Source organism: Vombatus ursinus, unplaced genomic scaffold (assembly GCF_900497805.2).
Source record: "Vombatus ursinus unplaced genomic scaffold, bare-nosed wombat genome assembly UNPS02014941.1, whole genome shotgun sequence".
Lineage (NCBI taxonomy): Eukaryota > Metazoa > Chordata > Mammalia > Diprotodontia > Vombatidae > Vombatus > Vombatus ursinus.
Window position 1 is genome coordinate 7,692,951 of NW_020954719.1, and position 10,981 is coordinate 7,703,931.

The 10,981-nt window shown below is 44.9% G+C and overlaps 1 protein-coding gene across 1 annotated transcript in view; it reads left to right on the forward strand.

Annotated features, from left to right (window-relative positions):
* The first annotated feature begins 10,650 nt into the window (after positions 1 to 10,650).
* ASIC1 (acid sensing ion channel subunit 1) overlaps positions 10,651 to 10,981 on the forward strand; it is a 31,725-nt gene continuing 31,394 nt past the window's right edge. The window contains exon 1 of the mRNA XM_027844396.1: positions 10,651 to 10,732. The gene's annotated coding sequence lies outside the window, so the exon portion shown is untranslated. The remainder of the gene's footprint in view (positions 10,733 to 10,981) is intronic.

Consider the following 10,981-nt stretch of genomic DNA (forward strand, 5'->3'; position numbering starts at 1 on the left):
CTTGGAGGCTTTGGATGTAGGAGCTTTAACTTTGTTGTCTTCTTCTGAGTGTGTGTTTTGATCTTCCTTGTCACAATAGTAACTTTCTATAGTCAGAGTGTTTTTCTGTTGTTTGCTCATTTTCCAAGCCTATTAGTTGACTTTTAACTCTTTGTTAAAGTAGGGCTCTGCTTCCAAAGTGGAAGGCTCACTGTCCCAAGCTTCAGGGATTTTGTGCAACTGTTTCTATTTTTATTTTATTTTATTTTGCAACTGTTTTTAGAGATACTTTTAGAGACCTGTAAGTGTTCAGTTTTTTCCTGGTGGTATGATCTAAGGAGAGGTGTTTAATACTCTCCTGGCCTGAATGACCACAAGCCCTTTTTTCTGCCCTGGAACTATGAGGAGGGTTCCCCCATCCACTATGGCTGCAAGCTCTGCTATGCAAATTCTCTTCCTCACCCAGGGACTGCCACCCAGGACTGTGACCTGGATCCGAGTATGGGCAAAACAACAGAGTCTTGCCTCAGTGCTAGCAAAAAGACCCCTATAATCTCCTGCCGACCAATTGTTCAACCCCCTGACCATCTGTGGGCTATGAGCTCTGGAAGCAGCTGCTGCCACTGAAGTCACTCCCAAAGCCTACACTTGGTCTGCTGTAGCTTGGTGTGGTCTGTGCTGGACAGAGCTCCTCTCGCACCCTGTTGCAACAGACCTTTCCTGTTGACCTTCCAAGTTGTCTTGGGCTGGAAATTTGTTTCACTTTGTCTTTTTGTGGGTTCTGCTGCTCTAGAATTTGTTTAGAGTTGTTTTTGAAAGGCATTTGGAGGGATTTCCAGGAGAGCTCAGGAGAGTCCCTGCCTTTACTCCACCATCTTGACTCTGCCTGTATACTGGATGCCTCATATGTTCTGATTTTCCAATTTTTTAAACTTTTTCCCCCCTAATATTCCTTTCTCATTGAATTCTTGAGTTCTGCTACTTTTTTTTTTTTTCAGAATGTCTACTACTTGGGTAAGGTTATCTGTTCTAATCTGTCTACTCTCTTTCAATTGTTTTTTTTCTTCAAGTACTCTAATTTTATTTTTATCTTGATTCATTTATTCTAATCCTCATCCTTCTTGATTTCTCCTCTGTGGAAAGGGGAATAATATTTCTACCCTTACAATAATTTTTTTATATCCCCTTCTCTTTTCTCACATAGTTATCACCTTAGTTAAAGCCCTCATCCTGGATTTTGCAATGACCTTCTAATTAGTCTTCCTGCTTCAAGTTTCTTCCTATCCTCCACAAGCTATAAAAGTGATTTTCATTTAAAAAAAAAAATTAAAAAAGGGGAAGCTAGGTGGCTCAGTGGATAGAGCACTGGCCCTGAAATCAGGAGGACCTGAGTTCAAATCTGACCTCAGACCAAACACTTAACACTTACTAGCTGTGTGACCTTGGGCAAGTCACTTAACCCCAATTGCCTAAAAATAAAAAATAATTTTTTAAAAAAGTGATTTTCCTTAAGTGAAGATATGACCACAGCACTTACCTACTCAATACACTCTGTTGACTTCCTGTTGCCTTTAGGATAAGATATAAAGTCTTCTCTTTGAATTTTAGAGCCTTGAACAACTTGGTTCTACCCTATGGTTTCAGCCTTATTGTAGGTTACTCCCTTCCTGAGGCAACTGGTGGTGTAACGGATAGAGCACTGGGCCTGGAATCAGGAAGACCTGAGTTCAAATTTGGCTTCAGGCACTTACTAGCTGTGTGACCAGGGACAAGTCACTTAACCTCTGTTGGCCTCAGTTTCCTCAACTGTAAAATGGGGATAACAATAGCAACTATCTTCCAGGGTTGTAGTGAGGATCTAATGAGATAATATTTGTAAAAGTGCTAAGCAGAGTGCTTGGCAAATAGAAGGTGCTATAGAAATATTTATTCCCTTCCCTTTCCTAACTCTAAGATCTAATCAAACTGTCCTACTCCTTGTTCCTCACCCAAGTCACTCTGTCTCCCATCTCCATGCCTTTGCACTGACCATCTCCTCTTCCTGGAGTTCAATCTCTCCTCACCTCTACCCAATAATCCTTCTCTTCCAATGAGACTCAGCTCAAGTGCCTTCTTCTACATGAAAATTTTCCTTTAGAAATTGGTCTTTCCAGTCGCTTATGCCTTTCCTCCCTGACTAATTTGTATTTAACTATCTCAAAATGATTTTGTATCTATTCTGTACATATTCATTCTATGTATGCATACACACATACACATTATCCCTCCCAATAGGATGTCAGTGATCTCTTTCTTTCTTCCTTCCTTCCTCCCTTTCTTTGTTTCTTTCTTTCTTTCTTTCTTTCTTTCTTTCTTTCTTTGTCTTTGTATCCCCTGATATAAACCTTACTCAGAACCTGTCACATAGTAGGTGCTTACTCTTGGAGTCCTTATGGTCAAGTAGATAGTCTTGTGATAAGGGTTTGAACTGATTTGGTGGCTGTATAAGTAGAGAGAATGGGTCAGATGCCAGAGATGTTGGGGAGGTAAAAATAACAAGATTTAGCAACTGATTGGATATGTGAGGAGAGGGAGAACAAGGAGTTTTTGTTTTTTTTTTTTTAATTAAGTCACAGGACTTACTGGGAAGGGATAGAGATAGGAGAGAAACAGAGGCATAATACTTCAGTATTCCAATCAATATCAAGGCTGGGATAGTGAAAAAAACAAACAACAAACTTTCTTTTTTGCAACCAAAACCTACTTTGGCAACTGGACTTTTTCAGTTACTGGTTTTCCCATCTCTAAACACATTCTGCACCCCCCCACTAAATACACCTATATGTTCCATCCCTAATATCCTCAGCGGGACAATTTAATTCCACTCCAGAGAAATTAAGGGGAGAAAAGCAAGGAAACTCCACAAAAAAGTGGCTACTTAGGAACAATGACTGAATCTGAAGATTTGACCAGAACCTGCAAGATTAGAGAATAATTTTTCCCATTTTTAGGGGTTTGTTTTTGCTCTTATATTTTGCAATAACAAAAGACACAGACCAGATCTTAATTTCATGCATTTCCAAAAAGTGCATTTTGCCTCTCCTGCCTACTCTTAGAGTGTGGAGTTTTGGGACAAGAAGAATAGAAAATTAAATTGGAAGAGTCATCTAAAAAATATTAATAGCCTTTTTGAAAAAAAGACAAAGGTGGGATCCCAGTTGCCATGGGGAAGAATAGGGCCTCTTTACTTCTGGGTACAGAAGAGTAGTTTTCCAAGCCCAGAGGTCCCTGGTACTCATGACCATGTAGTCAAGCTTGTCTTCTCATTCTGAGTCACTCAAAGAAATGCTAAGGTCACAAACCTAGGAGGCTGGACATAGCTTATACTTACTGTGGAATTACTCTCTTCTAGATTTACCTTTTGTGCTTCTCTTACCCCGTAGAACTTCTGCATTTTATTAGTAATTTTCTTGTTTACTTATGTCTTCTCTCTCATTTCCTCATTGGGAGTTGGAGCTAGGAGCAGGCTTTGCCCTCTGCCACACTCTTGGGTGGGAGGCTAGACACATCTCTTGTCCCCATTGCAGTCAGAATAATGTTGCTGTAGCCCTGTCATAGTTTTAGGTGGGGGCATCCAGGTCTTATTCCTTCTTCCTATCTTCTTTCATCATACTAGGCTGGAATTAGGTACTGAACCCCAGATCTGGGGCCATACCCTGCCCTCTGCCTTATTCCTTGGCAATCTCTATCACACCTCTGTCTCCTGGTGGCCTGATGTACATTTTGTCTTCTCTTTTTGTAGTCACTGATCAGGACTTTGGCCTCCTGGTGTGGCCCTGACCAGACAATGGACATTGTCTGGTTTCAAACCTCCTGGAGCAACTTAATAGGCTTCTGCTCTGTCTCCTTGGGTGATCATCTACTGAGAACTGGCTTTGTCCCCTTCTGTGTCAGGGACCAAAATCCTTTTAACATCAGGCTCCATTAATGGAAGATCATGCTGGCTGCAGACCCTCCTGAAGGGCTTTCCCATCCAGAACGCCTATAGTTCTTCCAGATTCCTCCTTATGTAGTCCTGGACTGGATGGATAAGCTGACTGCTCTCTCTCTTTAAATTTTTATTTTTAAAAATTAAATCCTTGCTCCATCTGGTACTTTTCTGTCTTTGCTGGGGTGTTTCTCAAAGGAGATAGACTTATCTAGGACTTTTCACATCACCAGATTTGCCAGAGATGTGCCCTTTAATTTGTGCAGACATGTGTCCCCCTGATTTATTTGAGCATGGGTATCCCACCCAGCAAAAACCATGCATCTCCCCCTCCTGGGTCTGAATAACACACTTGCTATAAGCTGTCACGTTTCTATAAGGAGCCAACGTGGTATAGCTGAAAGAGCCTCAGAGTGTGGAGTCAGGACTCCTGGGCTTAAATCCTGGTCCTGATGGTTACTAGTTTCATGACCTTGGATGAGTTCTAGTTTCTGTCTCTTGTATTTTAGTCTTAATATTTCCCTTTCTCCACTTCTTCATGCTCTCACCTCACCCCTACCCCACATAAACTATGCAAGCCCAAATGAAATGTATCTACAAAAGTCATAGAATGTGACATAAGAAAGATAATCACCTGGCTAAAGGGGAATGAGCAGCAGAATATGTAAACAGTAATAAAGATCATGACATAAATCACATTAATTATTATGTACACACAGATGCATTGTTGTGTGTAGAAACATGGCTAACTATGAATATGTAGAGCATAATTGGTAATAAAATGATCCCAGTCATATCTTCTTGGCATGGATAAAAATGCATGCATGTTCGTGTGTATAAATCTGTACATACATGTATGTGAGGATGCACAGTCATGTTCATGATTACATATGGATTCAGTCCCAAAGACTGCAATGCATGATCCTAGGCTTGAGTTCAGAGGAATTGATAGTCCTGTATTCACGTGCATCTCCCCTACATACAAGCATCTAAACAGCCTCTCATGTCTGTTCAGCCCTCACCTCCCTTCCTCTGTTGGGGCTTGCGTTGACAAAATTTGGCTTTAAACACTCTCTTCCTCTCCTTTCTGTAGACCTGGGAAAGGATTAAGCAGCTGAAGTCTGAAATCAGAAAGATCCCAGTTTCTGCATCCCACTACCTCCCCATTGCTCTCTTCTTACTTCACCCCCCTCCCATCCCATGCAAAACCAGAAAATTAATCTCCCCAACTGCCTGTGATATGGCGGGCTGCATTACAAGCTGGGCTCGGAGATAAAGCATGGAGCCGAGGGAGGCGAGGCAGGAATGGCAGCCTAGCCCAGGGGCCCTGGGTAGGACTCAACAGAGGAGATAACAGGCCTCCCAGCCCCATGAATTATTCACTGGATGCAGCCTCCTCTGGCTCTAGAGCCTGGCCCAGGGCACCGAGATTGCTTGCCTTCAAAAGAGGGAAGGCAGGGGGTCGGGACAGGGTGAAAACTGGTGAAAGACCAGCGGGTTTCTCAGAGGGTTCGCCTTTACATATGTGTTGGCTGGGGGAGCTCTAGCTAGTGGAATAGGTTATGAGGGATAATACTTTGGCAAAAGACAGGTAGATACGGGTGAATGCTTGAGGTTGGTATGTGAAATAATGTGTCTATATGTCTTAGGGACTGTGCTTGTGGGGAGAAGGCAGAATTCTCAGGCCTAAATGGTTCCCAGGACCAATCATGTCTGTTCCCCCCCCCAAGTCCTCGTTATCCTCACCAAATATTTACTTAGTACCTACTATGTTCAAGGGCCAGTGCAGAGCTAATCCAATCTATTTTAGCCTCTCTAAATGCAAAGTCCTTTCCTCCTTTACACTGTCGCCTCCACCCCCACCCTATCTCTTATTCTGAGATACAGTCTCTGCAATGGGGAGGTATTTGGTTTTATAGAGGAGATGGAATATATTTCCAAGAAATATGCAGACCAACAGAAAAAAGAGAATTAGGTGGTGTTGGATAAAGCTGCAGGTACCTGGGCCATGAATGGAGAAGGGGCTGGTGATGGTGAAGGGGTGGTATCTAGGGGAAAGAAGGGGAAAAAAATAGTCAGGAAGAGTTCCTGGAGTAGAGTCTGACCCAAATTCTCTGTGTCTTTTTGTTTCTTGCCCCATCCCTTTCCCTCAACTCTTACCTTATATCTCTTTTATTTTCCCCTGTATCTTATCCCTTTTCCCTCATGTTTATTTTCTGTCCTTTTTAGCGTATTTCTCTGTCTCTTATTCTCAGACTATTTTTCTGTCTCTTGTTCTTTGTCTCTCTATCTCTTTTGGCCTCTGTTTCTGTATTATAATCTCTTTATTTTCCCTTCTTCCCTGTTCCATCCCCCCCTTCCCTCTACCCCACCCCAGAAGCTGTTGTAATACAAATGACACGTTGAGGCCACAAATCAGAGAATGTGGCATGAAAACGATAACCATCTGTCTCCACTTGGTGGTTGTGGAAGAGGACACGACTATCATGGCTAGATCCCGAAAGAGAGAGAGAGCCTGAGAGATGCATAAAGAAATACAGACATTGACATCAGGAGCACAGAAAATAGAGAGATAGAGTGAGAAACAGCTATACAGAGACACAGCAACCAATGGAAACATATGTAAATACATTACAAAGAGCCTCCATAACACAATTAGATGTGGACAGAGAACATGGACATAACACTCCTCAAATACATGCAGCAGTACCGATATATAGTCACACACTTGTTGACCAATTTGCAAAGCAAATTTACTGAGGCCAAAATTAGAGGTAGGGTGGTGTGGGAGGATGTAGGAGATTAGGGAAAAAGAAAAGAGATTGGAGAGGGGCGCTAAATGGAAGAAAAAAGGCAGAGAGGGGAAAGGCATGTGGAATTTGAAGGGGAGAGAGAAGAAAGGTAGGGTAGAGAAAAGCAGAGTTAGAGCTGAGGCAAGAGCTGGTGGGGGGAAGGAAAAACAAGAGAGGAAAGAACAGCATGCAGAAGAGGGAGAGAGGAAGAGCAGCAAAGAGAGGAATGAGGGGAGATAGGAAGAGGTTAAGAGTAGAGTTAAAGGGCAGTGAGATTTTTCTAAATCAGAGATCCTGGATGGGGAAATGTAGAAAAGAAAGGATGAATGTAGGTGAGAGAAGAGAGAGAGAAGGGTCACAGGCATAGGATTAATCTGGTTTTAGTTCACCCATGCTTGAGGAGAATAGCAGAGGCTTCTTCCCATAACCATAACCCTTCTGCTACCCTTTGTCACTGAAGGTGGTATATGTTGGATGACTGAGGCAGAACTGGTGTGCCCATCATAACTAATGCTGTTCCTTGATCCTGCAGCCCCCTCCTACCAGCCCACTAATTAACTCCTTAATAGTATCTGCATTTGCTGAGCTGGCAGATTAAATCATTGCAGACAGATTGGGGAGCCTGTGCTTTCACGCTTGGGGGGAGCGGGACCATTGACGAAGAAAAGGGAGGAGAAGAAATGGAAATCAGAACCGGGGGTTCTCTCCCATTCCTGGAGAACCAGGTGTTTCCCTTTCTCCCTGATTTTGAGGACCTGTATACCTAACTTCTGGGAAGTGTTAGAGTAACTCCTGGGTCCAGAGTAGATGGAGACCTAGACGAGCCATTTAAAAACAAAGCCGCCCAACTCTTTGGGAACAATAATAGTACTAGCTCACATTTAGGTAATGATTTATTTAATTAAATAGAACTTTGTGAGGAAGGGAAAAATAGCTGCTGCAAGTTCCAACTCTAAACCCACCTACAAGAAGCCTTTCCTGATTTCCCTTCATTCAAGCACCTCCTTCTGTTGATTATTTCCGATTTATCCCATATATAGTTTATTTGTACATAGTTGCAAGCATGTTCTCTCCCATTAGGCTGTGAACTCTTTGAGAGCAGGGATTGTCTTTTTACCTATCTTTATAACCACAGCACTTAGCATAATGCCTGGCACATAGTAGGCATTTAATAAATGTTTATTGATTGACTGACTGATGACCTCTAGGTTCATCCCCCTATCCACAAGGGGGTTGGGTTGAAATGGGAACATCAAATTCAAGAGAATGGGGGGTAGGGGGATCACTGTGGAAAATTAGCAATTAGGAAGCTAAAGTAGCTAGGGATCCTTTAGTCTAGAAGAGAGAAGACCTGGGGCAGAAGGGGGGGGAGGGAAGAAGAAGGGTCCCTGAGTAGTTCTTAGTTGTTTTTTGTGCTACTAAAGTCAGGGCAGGATTCATTTCCGTGAGGACTGAACAAGAAACAGCCTTAAAATGTATGAGGAATTTAAGTAAGACATAAAAAAGACCTTCCTAAAAGCTGAGGTTATGAAATTGAAAATCCTCCACAAAAGGAAGCCCTAGATTCTTCCCTAGAGATGTCTAGAAAAGACTCTTATCTGGCTAGAATGGGTTAGAGGTGGTCCTATTGGGATTCTTACTAATGTTGCTAAGTGCCTCAGTATTGCCCTGGCCTCCTTACACACCTTCACTTCACTGTCCCTCCTTCCTATGTTTCCTAGATAATATTCATTTGATTAAAACAATTTGCAGCCCATTCTTGGAAATCACTTGAAGGGAATTTTGTATATTACTCATCTCTTTTGGGGTTGGGTCTGGGGGCAAATTACAGATGCTCCAAGACAGGTCCTATCTCCAAGAAACTTTAGGATCCAGGCATCCAGATTTAGGCACTCTTGCACCTTGTAAAAGACCTCATCCTGCAGAATTCTAACCCAATAATGCTTCTCTGGATTTCTAAGTCTCCTGGTAGTTGCTGCCATCCAGTGGCTGCCCATAGACCCTATCTACCAAGAGGCCTTACCTACCAGAGCTTCTAGGTGTTTCTGGACAACTCCCAAGGAGGTATGATCTAGCTCAGGGTTTCTCTGCCTGGTCCCTGCACTTTCTGGACTCTTCCTCCTTCCCCACTACAGTCCCTTACCTCTATCCCTTCAGTGTTCTTGAACCTTTTCCATGAGTGCTTTCCTTACCCCCTTACCCCCACTTCCCCTAACCTGATTTCTTTCCCTACTTGACTGTCTTATGCTTCTAATTCTAATCTTCACCCCTCTGCTCCCTCCTTCCTTCCCCATGTGCCCCCTCCTTTTCCAACTTCTCCCAGATTCCAGTTCTAGGCTTTTCTATGGAAATCTAGAAAACCTCTAGGATACAGACTGGCTCTCCTTCACCTTCCCCAAACTCTAGCCTCCTCTCTCTGCCCATCACCACCTTCTTTCCCAATAATCTACAAACATCAGGACCTCAGCAGCCTCAGTGCTAAGAGCTCCTAATGAGCATCAGCAAATTAACACCTTCGCCTTGATTGCTCCTTTCCTGTTAATTAGATAGGGAGAGCCCAGCAAGGCATCTGATGAAGGGAGGATTGTGAAGGGCAGACCCACCGTGAGTATACCTTACCTTCCACTGCCCCCTGAAGTAGCCCTGAGTTCCTCCACAAAACCCAACACCCCATCTTCTTTCCAATTCTGTCTTCTAACCCTTCTCTAAACTCTTTTATTTTTCCTCCTTCCCTCTTTTCTTTCCCTTTATTTGTTCTTTCCTCCCATCCTTTAGCCCAAGTTCCTCAACTTCGATCATCTCCTTTCTTCTCTTTTTTTTCCTCCAGCCTTCTAGAAATTTGAGGGACCTATGCCCTTCTCCCCTATTTTGCTTCAGTGAGAACAGGGCTAACCTCTTCAAGCAGGGTTAGGACTATGAAATAGGGTCAGAGAATTGAGGGCATTGTATGTTTGTGCATGCCCTGTGTCTGTGTGCCAATGTGTAAGAATGGGTGAATGAACGTACCTATAAGTCCGTTTGAACGTATAGTGTCTAGATGAGGACCTTCAGGTATGCAGAGATACAAACGGGAATGTGTGCATTAAATTGTGTTTGTGTGGTAAGTTTCTGTTAGTGCCACGCATATAAATATGTACATGTCTATGTTATCGTGTCTCTGTGTGCTTGCATATGCGTTTTAAGTGCATAGGCACTTGTTTGTGTTAGTATGTGATTGTGTATTTCTGTCTTTGTTCAATGTGACTGTGTGCTTGTGTGTGTCTCTCTGAGTGTGTCTCTGTAACCGTGTATGCGTGTGTGTGTACAGCTGCAGCCACCAAAAGAAGCAGCAGCAAGGAGCAGGACCATCGATCCGAGACAGCTCTGGGAAGCGGACGTTGGGGTGCCGACACTCTCACACACATAAGCTCACTCCCAGACCCCTTGATGCACAACCTCTGCGCTCCAGCCCTCTCTAGCACTTAGCCATCTGACCTCAGAAAGAGAGAGGCATCGGAGAAACAGAGACATCTGTGAAAGAGGGATAGGAAAAGGGAGGGACGATGGCAGAGTCAGACTGAGTGCTGTTATCCCCTCTTTCCCAGATCTAGGGTACCCCGCGCACACAAGCACACGGCACAGAAACACACTCGCACACACTCAAGCACGCACGCGCACGCGCCCCCCACCCGACCGCCCGCCTTCTTGCCTCCCTGCCTCCCCGCCTCCCCGCCTCCCAGCCTCCCTGGCCGGACGATGGATCCCTGCAGATCCCTAGGCTGAAAGCACAGCGCGCCGAGCCAAGCCGGACAGAGCTGAACCGAGCTGATCGGGCGGGCGGGCTGAGCCGGACCGGGCGGGCCGCTCCCTGCAGGGCTCTGCGAGGCGCGGCGCATCGGCCGGGGGCTCTCCCGCTCTCAGCCATGAGCCCCTCCGTGGTTCGGCGCTGAGCAGGCGTCTGGTCCCAGCTATCCAGGACCCGCCGCCGACCGCTGGGCTCCCGGAACTACCCCAGGTTGGTCCCCAACGCGCGTGTCGCACGCCCTGGGTAGCCTCATCACCCAGAAGCAGGGGCTCTCCCTCCCTCTCCTCCTGGGCTCCTAGGGTGGTGCGGTGGCTGAGGAGATAGCGTGGGGGGTGTGGGGCAGGCAAGAAGACCTCGCTGCGGCGAGAATCTATGGAGTGGGGGTTCTGGGGCAGGGAAAGCCCTCTGTCAGAGGGAACCGCCCCCCCCCCCCAGTCCTTCCACCCGGGCTGCCTTCCA